The 20,953-nt window shown below is 35.5% G+C and overlaps 1 protein-coding gene across 7 annotated transcripts in view; it reads left to right on the top strand.

Moving 5' to 3' along the window:
• LOC117426649 (zinc finger E-box-binding homeobox 2-like) overlaps nt 1-20,953 on the top strand; it is a 73,147-nt gene that overhangs the window by 8,686 nt on the left and 43,508 nt on the right. The window contains exon 1 of one of the 7 annotated variants that reach the window (XM_059033841.1): nt 6,188-6,209. The exons of the other annotated variants lie outside the window; for them this stretch is intronic. The gene's annotated coding sequence lies outside the window, so the exon portion shown is untranslated. Of the gene's footprint in view, nt 1-6,187; nt 6,210-20,953 lie in introns of those variants that run through there. 7 annotated transcript variants of the gene reach the window in all.

Below are 20,953 nucleotides of genomic sequence, written 5' to 3'. Positions count from 1 at the left end.
AAAATAACTTAGGTGTTTGTGGCTGTTTGTTGGGCGTCCCCTGGTTACAACCCTTATATAGCTCATACTCTACCCGGGCTTGGCCCGCCTGACAGGCAGCTAGTGTTACAAGATGGCATGCCTGTACTATTCATGACCACTCCACTCGCTCGAACACTTGAGAAAAAAAGTGTCTGAGAGGGATCAAACTCTACTTTGAGACGTCTGTAATAGTTAGGAGCAGGTGTCTGTGTGTGTGTGTGTGTTTGTCTGTCTGTTCATGTAGTTTTTAGCAGTGCTGGAAAAGCACCTATGCATTTCCATGTGTGCTGGTGACAACGCGCTCAATGTTTTGTGGTTTTAGAATTACAGTATATTGGGAGCTAAACCATACCTTGGCTGTACCATACCTCATATGTCTTGATCTTTGATTAAGCAATACGCTTTGTTACGAACACCATAAATATGTGGTATAATGTCTTTAAGAATTATTACATTTCCGTACCAAATAATAACATTATTTTTTTTACTTCACAAAACAAAATGTGTATATTTTGTTTGAAAGTATGTGACAGTTATTTTTTCTCTAAATTACAAATATATATATATATATAGAGAGAGAGAGAGAGAGAGAGAGAGAGAGAGAGAGAGAGAGAGGGAGAGAGAGAGAGAGAGAAGAAAGTTTGTCTGTCCGTCTGTTCCTTTATGCATTCGGACCCCGCTGGAGCCACTGCAACCAGACTTTGCATGGCTTCCTCTTTCATCCAGGGGAAGGTCGAGGGCTATGTTTCGATCCAAAATTTTGACCCCTGGGGTACTTTATTTAGTAATCCCATTGCTGCATCACTACAGTAGCCATGTATCTCAAATTAAAGAAACCCACAAAACCAAAAAAAAAAAAAAAATAAGAACAACAATTTAAAAAAAATTAATAATGGCAAAAAACAAAAACAAAAAAAATAATGTTAAAAAAGTGCAAGGGGTCCGAGCACATTGTGCGACACCCAAGATCGGTAACTTATAGGAAACCATAAGGCTACCGTTCCCCAATTTGCCATGCATAAAATTCTGAAATATTGAATTTCCCCGGGAAACGCCGGGTGCTTCAGCTAGTGTATATAACTTTCCTGCAAGTCTGATAACCATTTTTGAAACAGACACATATCTTATCATAGCAAGTGACATATAGATCATGCAAACAATATGTTATATTCAACATTTCTTCTTCTTTTTAATTATAATACAACCTGGTGTGCACTTTATTATATTGCTTGTTAAGGAACATATTTAAAAATAAAAAGCAAAAACAAAGCCTTTTAAGCTGATCTGTTAGATATCTTTATTGTCTATGTGTTCTCTCGCCTCTTTTAAATCGGTTGAAATCATTTATGTAAATCCTTAAAAGAACAGAAAGGGGAGCTATAACTTTAAATGAATCATGTGATATGAATTCCAGATTTTTTTCCCAGAACTTTTGTAAGAACAGAGATTATCTGTACACCTTCCCCCCCCTCCCCAAGCTGTGGAGGATTTAGGCAGATTTACTTCAGCAAACACCTTTGGACACTGGGGGAAAGTAGGAGTCTGTTTGCAAAAGGAGCCTTTTGTTCAGTGAGGTGCAGGGATAATGCTTTAACAGGCAGGCGTGATATTAACCCATGCACTAATGCCAGTGAGACTGGTTAACTCTTTGTTTACACACTTTCACTTGGAGATGTGGTGCTATGTCCCGAAAGGGGACTTTATATTAATATTTTTAACCCTTTGCATGGGATGTGGGTTTTCTAGAAAAGCAGAACTGTTTAACTTAGAAACGTATTCTCCAGTTTTTCTCAGTTTCAAGTACATTTTTAACTTAGGCAAAGGAATTCTTCTCTTTGAAGTACAGCAGTGAAATGTGCCCTCTAATTCATGTATTTATTTAAGTTGCCTGTATATAGTTAAAAGTTGTAGGTTGTCAGCTTCCCAGCACCCTGAGTGGTGTGAAACAGTAAAATATACAAGGAAAGTGACAGAATTAAAGGTGTTTGCTGTGTCGTTCTGCCATGCTTAATGCTGTAAGCTCCTCTGTCACAGTAGTATCATATATTTACTTCCCTCTAAGGTGATACCTGCTGCACCATGGTATCACTCTTAAAAGAACATTTTAGATCTGCACAGTCTCGATGATTTTTCCCAAGTATATATTTATACTGATCAGAAATATAATCTACATCAAATTTGGGGCAGGATTTTCAGAAAACCATGTTATTTTTTTTCTAATTGGATTTTTTTTTTTGTATAATAAATAGGTATTTATAGAGTGAGTGTGAAACCTTTTAAGGTAAACAACGAATCCCGTGAAGGTTTATGAGAGTTGCTTAGATGATTTGTTGCGATTTGTTAGCTTAATAACTGAGCTATTTGCCTACTGAAATGGAGGGAGTGTCTCTTCCTGAGGAATGATCATACTTAAATACCGGAAGTGGCGTGTGTTTGTCCACATTCAAAGCTGCCAGCGAAAACTTTCAGAGCTTGATATTACAGGTATCGGTACACGACAGACGATTCTGACAAGAACACATAGGACTATGGATTCTAGCAGTAGTCATTTTGTTAATCGTTATGTATTAAAATAATATAGGTGCTATAAAATTAGCATTTTTTATTTTTATTCTTATTTTTTACAAAACATAGACTAGAATATATCCATTGTGTTTGGATTTGCTCATTAATAAATGCAACAAAAAATAAATAATAATTAATTTAAAAAACTGATTACAGTTATTACTGTAATTATGATAATATCAGTCCCTTCTTCATACAGATCAGCCCCTATACCTAATCATTATTATTACATATAATAACCTCCTGAGAATACTAAATCAAGAATAAATTAACCCATTTGAAATATTACAACTACTTTTGGCATAACGACTTTCTAAGAATGTTGCCCTTGGTCGGGTAACAGTTGGTGAATTGCCCTCAACTTAAATATGAGCAGACACAGAGAGAGAGACACATAGTTCAGTAATTTCTTATTGTAAGAAAGAAATGGGTTAAAGCCAAAAATGTCCTTTTGCAAATTATTTTAGCACCCTGTGTCTCCAACCAGGTTGTTGGCATAATTCCAAAATTAATTAAATTATTCCTTGATGCCAGTAAGTATCAGTGTGTATATATATATATATATATATATATATATATATATATATATATATATATATATATATATATATATATATATAATTTATTCTGATATGTTGGTTACCATGGCAATAACCTCCCAATTAGTACTTTTTTTTTTATTGCTCTGCATGTATAAAATAAAATACTTGTACATATTCTTCAAAAACAATATATTCTTGCATACAAGTGTTACTGTGCTTATTTGCAAGATTGGACTAATTCCAGTTTTTAGCTCTATGAAAGAAGGTGTGAACAAACATTTTTGAACTTGATCTGAACATTTGCATGCATTCTGTCACATATAGGGGGATACAATACAAAATATAGCACATGATTGAATAGGCCATAGATCTGGAAAGTAATGTAAGTGGTAAGCAGCACTGTAATTTGTGATTCAATATCATAGTATTTGTGAACTTTCTTTCTTTATAATATTTTAATATCAATTGATTGTTTAATTAGGCTTGTTACTTTTTACTAATATTTGTATATTTTCCTCATGAGTAAGTATACTTCCACGACATTCAGACCTTTCAACTCTCCCGTATTCACCGGGAGTCTCCCGTATTTTGGACCCTTCTCCCGGACATCTCCCGGGACAGATTGTCTCTCGTATTCTACTGTTAAAGCCCCTTATGTCAGCAAACCTTTAATGTCTACAAAATTTAGCCACGCACCTTGACAGGTATGAGATTTCAGTTTACAAAAGCGCCTGTATTTTGAAAACTCAATGTTGACAGGTATGGACCTTTACAACACCACAAGCCCCCAAGCCAAAACCAAAAATAAAAGTGTTTCACAAGGTGAGGAATAAGACATGTTATTGTGTTATTGCTTATTACAAATTATTATTCATATGCATCTTATTTGAGAGATAATCAAATACCACACTGCAAATATAGAAATGGTTTTGCATATGCAGTGCAGCATAACTGGTCAACAGATTAATAGCCACCATATAAAATTATATCATATTTATCTTTCAGAGTTTATAGCTTTTTAGCAATTTCTCTCTAGTTGTATCAAGTGTGAATGGGGTTTTATTATTGCCATATAATAACATTGGTCTGCATAGTTTAGAAACCTCATTCGAGCTGATGTAAAAAGCATTTAAAAATGAATAATATGTATGTCTTTTGAGTGCAAAGGGATCCCAGTTCTATATAGAACAGTAGTTGTTGTCAGTTAAAGTCACTCAGTACATTTTCAGCAAGTCCTGAACACACATACGTACACTTTGATGCATGTTTGATTGTCGGGTGGAAGAGCATTTCTGGCAAGGTCATGGACACATGGAACAATCAATAACAGATCAGCAGATTATGGTATCATGACATCCAGAAACTAGGCTTTTTTTTCACATATGGGTGAATACCTTCTGCTGTAAGTGCTGTTGACACCGTTGCTAGCTAATGCATGCTTTACCTTATCAGAACCTGTTTTCATCTTTCTTTTAATTATGTGAACTACATAGCGTCGAGCTGGGAAGAACAGGTAATTACAGTCTAAACATTATTTTTCGTTTTACTGTCAGTAAGTAAAATTCTGATCATAGGATTCCTGAGTTATTCCTTATCAATTTGTTATACTGAGAATTTGATCACACAATGCTCAGACACCTAATCGAGTTTTAGAGGTGTTTTAAAATTGCCCCTTGCAGAAAAAAGTACAGATTGGATTTACTTTGTTCATTTTTAAATATTCATATTCATACCATTTAATTGGAATATATAATGCATAGATTGAAACTGTCCGAACAGTTGTCACTCTGACTTGCAGGAAAATCAGGATTGTTTGTTAATGTTTTTTTTTTTTTTAGTTTTGAATGTCAGCTGTGGTGAACGTATCTATGTGTAAATACAGTGTGTGAAATGGTCTTGCCTCATAAAAACTCAAAGACATAAACTCACGTATTAATAGTTTCTGACATGAGGTAGAGCTTTGCTGAACGCCCTGTATTTCGATGCTGTCAAACAGAAATGTCAAACAAACACCTCCTCCAGTACAGGCTGATAATCACAGAAGGCTGTCTTCATCCTCTCTGAGACGCCCAGTCTACCCACACATACCAAGCAGTGTCTCTCTCTACCTGGGCATACTCAGCAGTCACCTATTACTCAGAACTGCTACAATTCACTAATTAATGATATTCCCAATTTTACATGAAACATTTATTTTTTAAGTAGCTTTTCCTTCGGGAAAGTTAAAAAGCTAATAACTTTACTGTTATTCATAGTTCTTTCAAGACCCATTGAAATATGTTAACCCATTGAAATACACTTTGGCAATGTTGGTAAAAAGGATGACTGGAGTAATGGATAGTCTTGACATTTTTGCGTTGGCTTCTTCAAGCAGTAAGTTTCATATGTTTCCTCTAAACAGAACAGATAGACAAGTAATGTAATAAAAACAATTCTAATGTTTAAAAAAAATCATAATATAAATGTATTTTTAGTTATTCATGTAGTAGAAAAAGAATGATACTGTCCTTTCAATATTTATAGTTTCAAAGACATTTAACATCTATGTTTGTGGTGCCAGAAGGTAGGCAGGCTGTTAATATACCTGCTCTGATAAAATGATGGTGTAATACTAGGTCTTATATCTCACTGGCTATGGTACCTTATAAACCAGCAATCACATAATCTCTAATGTTATTACTGTTCGTGTTTTAGTGGGTTGCACTCATAATTAGTTACAGCAACACTCATTCTAAGACCGGTGGAAAGGAGTATTCCTTAGTAATTAAAGTAATGAAATATTCATTTATGCTACCTTTTCAGTAGTCTCACAAATGAGGCAGCCACACTTAACGTCCACACTGCCTCCGTTTTTATTATAATGGCAGCTTGCACATCTGCAATTAGTACTAATACTGACAGTTACAATTTCCGAGGGACGGTAACTAGCAAGAGGGACGTGGGGCGTCGGTATTACACGTGCAAAGCCTCCCTGTCTCTTTAACCTTGTTGTTTTTTTTTTCCACGCAGAGGTTACCTTTTCCCAACGGTGCAAAATCGACTTGACATAACTGTTCATCAGTTTCAGGATTCTCCCTGGAGGTATTTGCATCAAATCAGCCCAGTCAAGCTTCAAGTTGAAATTGGCAGGCCAGAAACTGACAGGGTAGGGACTGGGAAAGAGACAGCCAGAGCACAGGCAGCGAACTGACAGCAGCAGGGCGGGTGGGTGAGACAAAGCTTCTAGGCTTGGGTGGAGAAACTAGATTGGCCCAAGCGAGCCAGGTCACTGGGGTAATGGGCACAAGGTTTAGGAGTAAACCACAGTGTTGGATTCTTGTAGTGGGATCACTCTCCTTTTCATAACTGGGCATTAGTGATATAGTCTAAATTGATCTTTATTTAAAAAAAGAACTAAATGCCACAAGCAGTGTTGTTTTATTAAATGTATCCGTAGCTTTCATGCTAGTACAGTAAGTGTAATGTGTTTTGCAATATCACTGATTCTTGAATTTTAACTTTTTACAGTTCGAGAGGACTTGTCCCCCTGTTATAATATTGAGTTACGCATCTGCTAAACTGGCAATTGTACAAGTAAACATGCAAGCATAGCGTACATTTTATAGTATTTGGGAAATTGTAGATGAATACTGTTATAAAACAACTTTTATATAGTAGGAAGCTATGTAATTTTAAATATTCTTTAAGAGTAATGTTGAAGAAAACACTGGAACTTCTTAATGTTTATGTGTATAAAAAGGGTGGGTTCATCTTTCTATATGTTTGCTTTGTTCTTTTTTTTAATCTTCCACAAACACAGTTATTAAAAACTATTTGCCTGTTTAACAGCCACAGACTCCTGGTGAAGTAAGCTTTGCATGTCACAGCCATTGGCTGATTGGTTGACGCCTGCATTGAGTTAAAGTGGTGTGACGGGAGAGTTTTGTTAAGCTGGGAACAAAGGAATGGAGATGCCGGGCTGGTATTGTCTGTGCGCATATTGGCCTTGTCACAGTTTTGCAGGATTTAATGCTCTGTTTATTCCTAGCCATCAGAGCTAATATTCAGAGGGTTTCTTAAAATAAAATACAAAAATTAAAGATAATATATATATATATATATATATATATATATATATATATATATATATATATACAAACATTGCTAAAAAAAGAAAAAAAAAGAAAACCTCCCTGAGACTCTACTCCCTGAGAATATTAATTATCCTTTATTTTTCCAGAAATGCTAATACTTATTTTGCTACTTAGATGTATTTTGTTGAAATACATCTAAAAACAAAATGTACTTATATAGTACCTCCTAAACTTGTTTTTAATTTTTGTAAAGGACATTTGTAATAGTTCTTAATAACAAACTAGAGACATGTAAGGTTTGCTGGGGTAAAATCCAAGGATTCCAGAGTGTGGTGATATTGCTTTAAAAGACTTGATTGATCTTTTCCACAATGTCTTGTATAGGGGACTGGTCTGGAGTACTCATGTAACTAAACTGTGAAAGTCTCTTGTGCTGTCTTCAGGTTTACTGAATACTGTTTGCTGTGAGATTAGCAAGCAGGGTTACTTTGCAAAGGTATCCATGGGAAGCGCCTCTCAGTAGCAAGGAATGCCAGGCAGGTCAGGGTGTAAAGTTAGCAGGAGGCCTGGGCTGGCTGTGCCGAGCGGAGCAGGTACTTTGTTTCCTGTCAAATATCAAAGATACGCCAGAAATGAAAAGGTTAGAAGCATCAAATCAAGTCCTGACAGAGCTACAGCTGTCATAGTTTCTGTGGTGTTAAGAGAGCTCAAGTATTTTGACAGTGTCTATTTAAACTTCAACAAAATGCATTTGCTATGGATTAAGGATTGTTGCTGCATATATTTCGAATTCACATTTGTGACATCAATGTGTACAGTTGAAGTGGGTCAGTCTTTTTATTAGAGCTTCAAAATAAGAATGATTTTGTGTTGTAGTATTAACCACATTTCATGTGACAGGAAAAAGTTGTAGAACCTTTGAAGAATTTCATGTTTTTCATTATGTGTCAATATATACCAGTAATGTTTACTTTTATTAAAGTCAGCAGCAGTGTTAATTATAATGACATTTGTACAAAATTATTTAATTTTAAAATGTAAAGTGAAAGAGACCCAGTCAAGTAAGTTACTTATGTTAATTTAAATTAAAATCTCCCAGACCAAAGCCTATAAAACAATTTGGGTTCCTCATAACCCATGATATTTCTATTGGCTTGTAAAGATGATGACTCAGTTTCAGTAATATCCAATCTGTGATTCAATTTATGAGCAATACTTTGAATTGTAAAACAAGGGTGGGATGCGAGTGACTTTCCTTTTCTTTGAAAAGTTTCAAAATTGGAAAGGAAGGAATATTATAAAGTCGACCATAGAAGATGAAAAATGAATGTGAGGTAAAAAAAATAATAATAATATAATAGAAATATGTGGGAGTACCCACACAGTGCACACCAACACCGCTTGTTTACTAGTCTCTGTAAGTCGCCTTGGATAAAAGCGTCTGCTAAATAAACAAATAATTTATATGTTAGTCATTGTCATTGACGCATAGAAAATGTACATCTTTGCATTATACAGCATAACAGACCTATAAATGAAGGTAAGCTCCTTTCTTTACACACCACTGTTGAACTGATCTGGTTTAATATAAAGAATATGTGGAACAAACCAGATAACATCACAATTGGTCCTGCTGAAGCAATATGATGGCTGTGAAACACTGTCACTGCCAATAGAAACCAGTAAATAAAAGTACTGATACGCATAGTGTTGGTTGACCACCAAAAATAAATATTCAGGATATATTTACTTTTGAATTATCTAGCCTTGTTTACTGAGTAACACTTTTACTAAAGGTGTTTCAATTTCCTGGCATAAACATCCAAATAAAAAATGAAAATGTAAAAAATGTAATTTAGTAAGATGCATAAAACCAGCTAAATACTTCTCAAAACATTATACTGGAGAATAATGACGTTGTTTGTTTCCTGAAGCACACCAGTCTTAACACAAATCAGTGCACAGATGCAAAGAAATTACAGGGTTAACAGTATTAAAACAATCTGTAAACAGATTAAGTCAGTCATTCCCAAACTGGTTTTAGCAAAAACAATTACAAAATTACAATAGATAAAAATTGCACTGTGCCTGTATTTATGCAATCATCATAACGGGGAAACAAAACAATTTAATACGGAAAAATCATCATTCATCTACATTATAATTGCTTCTTTTTCACATCTACAGGGCGGTTAATTAAAATTGTGATTAAATGCGGTCGCACTGCCTAAAATGTCTTCCCAAAACAGGTGGTACAGAATTTAAAAGTAAAGAGAAAAAAACGTAATTAGCATTGGAAATTGAGAAATTGCCTGTATGAATCGGTGTTAATTTCAGTCGCTGATGAGGTAATTTATAAACGAACACAGTGGAGGTTGTGCAAATTTGCAGTTGCCTTCCTGCCTATTCTTTGCATTCTCAGCATGCAGGTGAACATGTTTGCAAAATATTGAGAATCAGTCCTTTTTTTTTTTTTTTTTACTCCAGGTTGCAGAAAATATTAAAACAAATGGAGGAAGCACAGATCCTGTGTGACACATGCCTGGCTTTTTAATACCTGCAGACATGGTACATATTTGGGGATATTACAACACAACTAGAATGCCAATCAGAGTTTTTAAAGAAAAGAAATACGTGTTTTATATAGCAGAGATATAATGGGATTAGTAATTCTATATGAAGATTATATTGTCTGCATTAGTAATTACAGCAAGCTCTGTTTAACCTATTCTACTTGGAGCTTGTGCAGCAGACTGCTATGCAATACTAGTTTTATCAAGTCTTCTTGATCACCATATGTGGTGTACTTACCCCCATTAACATTTACCATAGTAAATCTGAACAGAATGTTTGAGGTTTCTGTAGCTTTTCCCATTGTAACACTTTACATCTACTGCACTTTACCGTGGTTAACCTCAGTTTTTACCATGATTTATCATACGTATTTGTGATGCACCATCCTTGTTTATTTTACCATGTGTTCACTATGCATACTGTGTTTTACTACACTTTGATTTTTCTGTGGTATACTGCCATACACCTAGAAGGGTAAACATCATTCAATTCATTTTTAAAAGGAAAGGCACTATGGATGTTTATTACATAAAGTGATCATCTATGTAAAACTTGTACTGATGAAATCCTTAGTAATGATAAGCTATCAAAGTACATGGTATGATTAAGTCACTTGGGTCTGCATCCACTTAATTTAACAGGGTAGTGCTAAAATGTTCCCCTGTATATCTTCTATTTAGATTACAAATCATGTATATATTGTACACTGAATAACCGCTGTCAGATCTTAACTTTGCTTAGTTGTACAAGTTCACATTCTTGTTATAGACACTCCTTCAAACGAAACAAAAAAAAAAAAATGGTTTAGTCTCTGCAAGATTCAATATCCCTGCTTGGCAGAGTGATAAAGTAAAAGTTTTCTTATTTAGGAATGTATTATTCTTAATATTTGAAAGTTGATACAAGCATAGTTTTACACTGTCTACTTTTAATCTGCATGTGTGTGTTTGTTTGTCAAATTTAATAAAACTAGGTGGAAGACAGGGAGCCACTGTCCATCTTTGTTAGCACAGCGCTGGAAGTCAGACAGCCTGAGCTTAGTGAAATGAGTGAGACAGTCAAGTGTAAATGTGATGCCATAATAAATCACAAATTCTCACAATTTTATATACAGTATTTAAACTAGACTTCTGTAGTAATCTGTAATAAGGAAGTACACAGGCACACATATACCTTCTTTTCTCTTAGTAAGCATTAGCTCAGCAACAACCCCCAACCGACACCCCTCTTACCCACCCGCCCAGACAGCCACAAAGCTCCAAACTTTTACAGCTATGTGACAAATTGTTGTGCTTTTCTTCATGTTTGACATCCTTGCTGTGATTGTTTGTTGTATTTTGTGTTTGGCTGCGTCGTGGGACCCAAGGTGGCTGCTTTTGTACAGCATGTCAAATGTGGTTAACATGCAGCCATTTATCTTTAAAGCCTCTTGCGCACAATAGCAGGGGTGCGCTGAGCTGATTGTTGAGCTCTTAAAGCAGGGAGCGAGCAGCTTCTATTCTATGTTTTTTATATTTTGTATTGCATTGCCAGCCTATCCCTTTATTTATTTTTGTATTTTTTTATTTTTTTTTTAGACATTCTAGTGAACAGGTCAAACGGTATCTAACAAGTTATTTCAGAATTTTGTGAACCTTCACAAGACAGATTCTACAGTGCAAGAGTAGTGTAACTGAACTGCTCGTTACCCACTGGAGTGTGGGAAATAAGATTGTGGAGTTTTTGCCAGAATGTAAGATAGCAAAACAGATTTGCACTGCTTACAGAGACAGAGAGACACCGTATTATTATTATTATTATTTATTTATTTTTTAGCAGACGCCCTTATCCAGGGCGACTTACAATCGTTACAAGTTATCACATTATTTTTTACATACAAGTACCCATTTATAAAGTTGGGTTTTTACTGGAGCAATCTAGGTAAAGTACCTTGCTCAAGGGTACAGCAGCAGTGTCCCTCAGCTGGGATTGAACCCACGACCCTCCGGTCAAGAGTCCAGAGCCCTAACCACTACTCCACACTATTAAGCCTACCTGGATGTATTTCAGTGTTTGAAGTCAGTTGCATAAAGCAAGGACATGTGATTATAGCAATCCAGATATTTTATTGCAAAACACAACAAGAAATCCTTTTCTCAGCTAGGTATACTGGACTATAAATTGGACTAGTCTGGAGGTGGAAATCAAAACTGAATTTAACTCACAGGCCTATATCTACACGAGGAAATAAATTTTTAAGTGAGCATTGTTGTATACAGAAAATTACTGTAATATATATATATATATATATATATATATATATATATATATATATATATATATATATATTATAAGAAAACATTTCAATAAAAAACTGTAAATTAAAATAACACTGTCCATTTAGCTTTATCACAAATGCTGTGGTGTGTATGTTAGTCTTTTTTTTTCCTTTCTCTTTTGCCAGTCAGTGTTACACAGTTTGTAGTGCAATGGCTACCTTGAGACCTGAAGAGAATTATACTATCAAGATGTCAGATTTATTTAAGGGGGAGACATACAGGGGGTTGGGGATGGGGGTAACAAAAGGTCATATACATAAAAGCAAATTACTTTCTCGATTTTGCTCAATATATGTTAAAAAGACAAGTTCATTAGGATTTATCTGTATATATTCCACATTTGGCAGTCCACAGTGCTTCCAAACCATTGGTGCCGTATATATATATTAAGCTAATAGGTTACTTATTATAAGCCCTTGGGGAGTGACTTTTTCTTCAGTTTATAAGAGAGAATAAGAAAACAATCCCTAATATCAGTGAAACCCCAGTTTGTTTATGCACACATAATGTGAGCCTGTCCGCCTGGGAACTGCTGCAAATGGGAAAAGTATGCGTGGATTTCACAGGTAACAGGATTACGTGGGCACATAATTGATCCATTTGGGAAAAAAATGACAGCGCTCTAAAGAGGCCTAAGCTTTGGAAATGGAGTTTATGAAACAGGCATTCGTAAATTCAAAGGAATCAATATGTCAATTTTATTACATCTCCAGGCCAGCTGGGCTTTAAAGGCACAGTGTCCCTTTTTAATGTATCTACGGCTACAATGAAAATGTTCTACAGCAAGCTCTGTTTGCTGCTTGAGGGTAGGAATGGGTATTAAAAATGTTAGTCATATAAAGTGACCTGAAAAAGAGGTCATTGGTGCTTGGTTATTGTTCGATTTGTTCCTTTGACCATTTGTTAGTGAGCAGATTTAGCATCACAGTACTGATTGGCCCAACAAGACACAACAATAAACCCCTCTGCTTGATTTCATTTTTATGCAAGTATAAACATGTACAAGCATTGTGAATTGTTGATATTGACTATACATTCTTAACATTACAGTAGTTCATTTTTTAGTAAGTAAATAATAAGAACTTGGTGATGCTTGCATTTTTAATTCCATTTTCCTTCTTTTTTTGTTCTGTTCACTGACTGACATCTGCTATCAATGCTAAGCAGGTGTTCCTGTGTAAACAGACGTGCCCTGTTTGTGTTTCACCATCCTCGCTACTGCGCACCCAAATGAGCAACGTGATTAAGAATCCTGTACATTTTTGAAAGGAAACGGATGGCTGCCCGGCTAGAACATAATTACACTGCTCCGACATCCGCAGCTCGCCACCGAAGCTGAGCCAGAGAACAGCAGAAATTAATAATATATAATAGCATCATTCTTGTAATTTATAAATGAAATAAAGCGGAGGGGAGTTATTCTGCTGATACAGGTTTTTTTTGTTAATTTCGCAACATGGAGTAAAGATTATAATTTTTGTGAAACAGAACTTGGCTTGCATATTTTAACACCAGTTGTACACTATGAATAAATCAAATAGTGCTTCTTATTTGCTTACTGGTTAAAATATTGTAGGCATCTTTATTTATTAAATGAGTCCACTGGAAAATACCCAATCTACTTTACTGTATACTTAATACTAGTTTTGTGTATTGTGGTAAAATCTGTACTCAGTTTATTGGTTATCTTGTGAAATTATTTTTTACCAAAGACAGCCAATAATTGATATACATGTGTGTCAGATGAGTTTTGACATGTTTACTTTTTAAATAGAAACTTTGAAGTAAGGAATTGTATTTACATTGTGAAAAGAGTTTATTTATGACCCCCATCCAAAATCATCATCGCAAATACATTTTGTGTCTTAAATAGTGCACAGAAACTTTGAAGAACGCTCTTTTGACCACTCTGAACAATACTTGAATGTTATCTATAAAATATTATTAGTCAACCTTTTTTCTACTCCATCACTGCCTTTTGCTTTTGTATGTTATTTATAAGCTAGATCCACTATAACAGTGTGTCTGTCCGCGATAAACATCACTTCCTTGTCAACTCAAAACGTATTTCTCATACGCTCAAAGAGATGTTATCAAAGGTGATTCTACAGAAAAAAAGCTGATGCACAAAGTAAGGAAAAGGGAGTTTTGAAGATATGTAGTAAAAATAGGTAATAAAGAAGAAAACTATGACTGTCTGGAAAGGTATGATTGTTGATTTTTTCTTTTGTCTTGTTGACTTTTGTTTGCTTTTACAATAGAGCTAAAACTCACAGAGATCATAGCCTACAAGAAATGTCAAGTTCAAGGTCCCTGAATACTTATTTATACAACAGCAGTGAAAAATGTGTGTGTCATGGAGGGAGATGTGGGTTACAAGAAGTACAAATTTCAGGTCAGAAGTGTGTAGGAACACCAGTAAGTGGGGGGGTGGGGGGGTGGGTGGGGGGGTGGGGGGGGGGGGGGGGGGCTTCACACCCTTTCCCCCAATCCCTGCCAGTCGCAAACCTTCCTCTAAGGTTGTACAGAAAACCAAATCCTACTGGCACATTGGAAAAGTCCTGAGGAGTTTTTGGAAATCCCAAGTAATACAAACCTTGGTTGCTATGAATTATAGTCAAAGTGTACCAGAGGTTTGTGTGGATAAATCTGTGCTTGCAGTGTATCAGAACTAACTACTGTATCATCTAATTTTATTTTTAAATAAACCAGACCAGTACCATGGTGTATAAAGAGATTGTACACTGAAAGGTATGCCTTTATGTAAACACTTGTAAATTTGCAGGTGAAACTTCACTTACACTCTGTCCCCTTTAATCAGCGCTGGAATTACACCCTCCCATTCGGATACATGATAATTACACATTTCTGTGAACACTGAGCATTGACACTGTTCCAGAAGCTTGGAGGGAAAGCACCCAGATGCTGGCAATTACATTACAGATACAGCTATTTCTGCTCATATTATTATTTGAGTAAAAAATGCAATTAAAATAATTGCAAAGCCCCTTCGAACATAAAGATTATAGGTTAAAATAAGCATGCTGCCTCTACAGTACCTGACAAATGTAAAATGTTTACACTTCTTTTTTTTGTGTGGTTCCCCACAGTTTAACAGTTAAGTCTGAGTGTAGAGTGAAATTTTACTGGGCTTGCGAAAGTCCAGTTTGAGGGTTTGGGTGGAGGTACTGTACAAACTTAAAACACCCATTTCATTTGAGAAAGTTGTAAGTGGTAACATTTTCCTTTACTGTACTCAATACTGGATGGCATTATTCTCAAGCAAAACTTGTATTTGTAGGTGTATGTTGTTGTTTTTTTTTTAGAATGTGATCACTTATAATGTCAGATATGTAGGGACAGGACTTTCTAATTGATTTGGGTTTTATCTAATATAATTGCCAAAATAAATTGAAAGAATTGATGGATTTTCTTTCTCTCTGACTTTTTTTTACCCCTTGGTGCAGTTTGAAGAAAAAAAAAAAACAGAAAGCTTCCATCATGTTCTCCCTGAATTCAGATTATTCCTTGTTTACCTCGGCCAGCTGCTGTGAGATGATTTGCACAGCGCGAGGTCACAACAGGCTACTCCGAGGACAATTTGCTGAATCAAGAGTGCGATTGTGTCTGGTGCCAGTCAGTCGCAATTAGGGACAGGATCAGGGAGGCCCAGAGCTTCTGTTGCATCTTGGGCTAGTCTCATAGAAACCAGCTCACCTGAAAATAATTGTCACAACAGAGTCCTGATGCAAATGAGGCCTGAGGTTTGCATGGGAAAAGGAGCCCTGTTATAAAGATAGGTGACCCACTGGGCAGGGGTCTGTTTCAGGAGACTTCTTTGTTACATTGAGCTAAAATAGTTTTCCCTTGTCTAAGCTGTACAGTGTGGTAAAAGAGTTGTTTGAGAAAAAATAACACAGAATTAAAGAGTGGTCAATATTGGCTTATGGTAAATGTTCAAAAATCTGTTTTGAAGCCTTTAATGATTTTTTCTATGCTTTTTTTCTTTTACCTAAATAATGTGGTGGGAAGTTTGATTTGGTGAAATTTGATAAATGCTATCAATTAAATGGATGTTCTGATTAAATGAACACCACAAAATTATCTAAATGAATAGCAGGGCAATGCAAACTGAATTATGATATTGCTCTATGTGTGTAGTACACTAAAGGTAAAATGTTTATCATATTTGTTATTGAGATAGAGGTAAAGGATGTGAATCTTAACCATGGACATATAGGTCTGCTTTAGATACATTTTATTAGGGCATTTTATTAGGTCACTCAAGAACTAATGGGATTTAACCCTATGACATTCATTATGTTTCATCAGTATCTGGCATTAGTTTTTTGTGGAATTTGAAATCTAAATTTGTATTTCGGCCAATGTTGATAATTTCCTTTAAAAAACTGTATTTATTTTATTTATTAGTGTTGTGCCATTTTACCTTAACAATTACAGTCTGGTGTTTAACAATTATTGGCAAGTTGCACATTTGAAATTGGCTTTATTTAATTATTATTATTACATTTCTTACTTTTTACCTCTCTGTTCCTTTATCACTATTTTAAATAATTTCTACAAATAAGCAGCTTTTCACAGCTATCAGCTTTTACTGAAACTTTAATCGGAGCTGCATTTTAGTTTTTGAATAAAGAACACTTAAAAAATGGATGCAAATTATTTTGCATTATTCATGCTCTCTGCGTCCTTGTAGATTTAAACATTTCCGAGGCCACCTTGATTCAAGTAATTACCTAGGCCTCAGCTGCTCCATCATGAATAAGGTATTTCGTACAAGAAAAGTATGCGTCTGATGAGCTTTTAAAGTGGCTTTACACTGAACTTGTGTATTGCTTCTTGTGCACGAGTGATTCGAACATGCGTTGTGATCTTTCTCAGGTGGAAATACTGGCAGTGCAACCATGAGTGACAGAATGAAGAGTAAGAGCCTCAACTCTCTTGCTCTTGCGGTCTCTTTCTCTGTATTTCTCTTTTTATCTTGCTGTTAAGATTCCCAAAGTGTTCTTGATCCCGGAATTTGAATCCCCTCTTAAAAGAACTGACTCTACCTTAGCTGTCAAAAACAGACATTTCTTTCACTTAACCTGTGCACTAGAAAAAGACCCGTTAAAATAACATCTGTCTTTGTTTGTTCAAAGTTGTTAGTTAATTCTCGTTGGCTAAAGAGACTGAAAAGCTTTAAGGATAGATGTCTGAAAGAGATTCCCGTCACATGAATTGCTTTAACTGCCACTGACTATGTTTCAAGGGTCCCCTGTATTGTTGCATATAGTAGCAAATATCTCAATCAAAAAGAAACCACAGCCTATTTGGCTAATACATGTATGTCATAAAACTGTGGGAGCTAATATAATTAACTGTAAAATTACCAGTAGTTTACAAAGTTAACTGAGTAGAATCTGTTATAACATTTATTGCCATTGATACTAACCATAAGGTAACAGCATACAGTGCTCCTTTAACAGGAAAAGAAATGCAAACAGGAGTTTTAATATATAAACACGACTTCAACAGATCATATATATCATAACAATATATGATTTATATTATGCCAATGTTCTATTTGTTATCCTTTTGTTAGTTTTAGGGCTTTTTAAGTTTTTTTTTGTTTTTTTTTTTAAAGAACCTACTGCATTTTAAGAATTAAACAAATGTATCACAGTAGCAGAAGGAAACAAAAAGAAGTTCTGTGAAACACTACTGTGGCTTTTAGAAAGGAACAAAAAGAAAAAGTACTTGACACTACTGCTCGATCATCTTTACTACCGAGCAGAAGAATTAATATTTAAACATTCTAATAAAGCAGCTTGCCTTGCATGCACTTTTAAGCAAAGCAACAATATTTTTCACCTGGGGTAACACAATGATTTTTCTTCCTGCTGAGTCCAATTTCCCTTTCTAATGTTCTGTGGAGCATCCAACTACCATCATGTGGCTATGTTTGTATTCTGTAGCAGACGTCTGTGATATTTATTATTATCCTGTACACAAAAATGTATTCAAACAGGTAAATATATTGAAATGAATATTTCTGTAAGGGGGAGAGTTGAAACCAGCATTGCAGAACACTGAATACATTCCCTGGAGGTCCTGTAATGATTCTTAAAATGTATCATGTAATGAGAAAGTCAGATATAGTATGGAGGTATAGATTTTATATTTGGAGGTCTTGAATAAGACATTGCATAAAACCAACAGATGCAAATATGTGGACACTCAGAATTATTACGTGTGTAGTTTAACTTTTTACAAAAATGGGATGATTGATTTGTCTAGAAATGATGTTTTCCATTGGCCTGCAAGATGTACATTTAATTCAGGTTTAGTTTGGACTTTCCCCTTCGCTCAATGTGAGCTGCATTTGTCAAACTTGAAAGGCCTGTTGTCTCAGAGAAATCCAAAGCCCAATTTTGATACACTGGAGAAAACCCAAATTTACAGCCACAGGTGTGGGATTCTTTCCAAATCAATTGATGGAAAACAAAGCTTATAATGAGTAAATTGTACACATTCCCATTCAAATGACAAGAAACACAAACAGCTGTTTAAAATGGTGTGTGATATAGTCCAGAAATCCATTACAGGCCCCTTAAGGTTTAGTAATTTATCTTTAAAAAAGCTATTTGGAATTGCTATAACTCGATTTGAAAACATAACACACTGAAACAAGGTGCTACAGGATTTTTCAAAGAAATGTTTATAAGTATAGCAAAAACCTGTCAAGTTGTCTTCGTAGTGTGCAATATCCTTTATGATTTATAGTTATGTCCAAAAAATACATTGAATCATGCCCTTGGGTGAAAACTTGCAACTCTGTTTTATTTATTTATTTTTTCTTAAGAATTAAAACTCCTAAAATGTAAATTGATACAGATTCTAAAGGGTTAATAAATTAGGAGGAAAATGTACATTTATCATAGTGTAGTGATCTTCAACTTGTCAGTTATACACCTTGGCCACAAAAACTAAAATAGACTGGACTATTTTAGAAACCTGCTGTTGAGGTGATAAAATAGAGATAAGCTGTGACTAAACTGATATCTCACTTACACTACTGGCCAGATTGGCCCAGCACTTAATAAAATGGAACATGTTTTACATAAGTTGGTCTGTACTCACAAACTCAAGGATACACATCAACGAAAGATTAAGTGTTGAAGTGAGAGATTTTTTTTATATCCTTGGTTAAGAAATTTCAAAAATAATAACTAAGTTCATTGGAATATTACAGCGTTGAAGTCGAAAACAGGTTGTTACTGTGAATACTGTAAGAAAAAGTAATTAATGAGAAAAGAAATAAGTGAAAAATCTGGTCTTTTTGTAAAGGGATCGCTCATTTTAAACGGGGCCTGACATGGCAAGGGCAGGAGGCTTCAGTTCATCAGTGCCCCGCAGGCAGGATTTGGATGTAGCTACTAGGGATGCCATTCAGAGATCAGGAGACAGACACTTGGAGGTGAAACCTGAGAAGATTTATAACCAGAAGGTAACGGTTTAAGGCCACAGTGAGAGCATTAAATAAAACTTCATGCTGGGGAGAACATGACTAACTTGGGGAGGGAAAGGGGGCCTGAGGGACTTTAGTTGTATGGAACTACTCTCTCCTAGAACTTTTTTTTAATCCTTTTTTAATAATGATAAGTAATAATAATTGAAGCCATGAATACATTTTAATTTTAATTGATCAAAAAAAAAAAAACTGCCCCAGTTTATTATTGCTTCAACGACATGGCATGTGTCAGATTCCATAGTGTTGTATTTACTTCTTTGGATACAGAGAAATTAGCTTGGACTGTGGAGAATTTAGTCTAGACTATAAGGGATTTACTCTGGGTTTTGAACCAGATGACACTCAACAATAAGATAAGCCAATATCTAAATTAGGCTCTTGCTTACTAAAATAGTCTTGTGGGATCAGTATAACAATCTGTTTAGAGAGTACACCTTAAGTGGTGCTCTTCTGGGGATGTGAAGGGCATACAATTATAGAAGTAAAGAAGCACTCTCCTGTGCATGTGTCGCCATTGTGTATCTATACACTGTATGTGCTTTATATCAAAATTAATTAATTTACATTGTCCTGCCAAAATATTATCGCTCATGTTAGGTTGGCCCACCACCTACAGTTGCTTGGACATTCCTGGGCAGGGAGTCTGCAAAGTGTTAGAAGATATTCTGGCACTCGTAGCCCTTTAATTGTTGTATGCACTTCCTGAAAATGATTTTCTGAGTCTGCTGTAACTATAGAATCTACATCACTACCTGAAGGTTTTGCTTTTAACTCTGGAGGTAAAAAGAGGGATGTTTCAGCCTTAGCGTTTTCTTATTCCAGAACTCTCCAGGAGGTTGATAAGGTAGACTGGGGGTCTGCCCACCTCCCCTGATCACAGGAGGACAACGCCAGGAATGTCTGTCATGTGTTTCTATTTTTGTCGCACCTATGTGTGGCTGCCCATCTGGTCTTAATCAATCAGTCTCATCCCTGTGCTTTTAACCAGGCTCCCAGCTGAAATAATACACGACTTCATTGTGATGCTGTCTCAGGGTGGGTCAGTGCTTGCAGGAGGAGGGCAAATATGGGAAAACTTAATTGCAGTACTACAGTGCAATAAGTGAGAATATAACACATACTCAGAAGATGTAAATTGTGAATTTGGTCTGGATGTCAGCCTTGTCAAAAAAAAAAACAGGGTATAGTGTTGAGGTTTGGGTTTTAGTTCTGTAATCAACATTTGATATGAACGTCTGTTTGCTTGTTTGTTATTGTTGAATTGATAAACATGACTAGTAGCTGCTAAGTGGGCTACCTTTGTTATGCTTTGTGACCAGCTAGAAG

Source organism: Acipenser ruthenus, chromosome 11 (genome assembly GCF_902713425.1).
Source record: "Acipenser ruthenus chromosome 11, fAciRut3.2 maternal haplotype, whole genome shotgun sequence".
In the NCBI taxonomy this organism is placed as follows: Eukaryota; Metazoa; Chordata; class Actinopteri; order Acipenseriformes; family Acipenseridae; genus Acipenser; species Acipenser ruthenus.
Note: the sequence above shows the minus strand (reverse complement) of the source record. Positions and strands in the feature narration are given on the sequence as shown.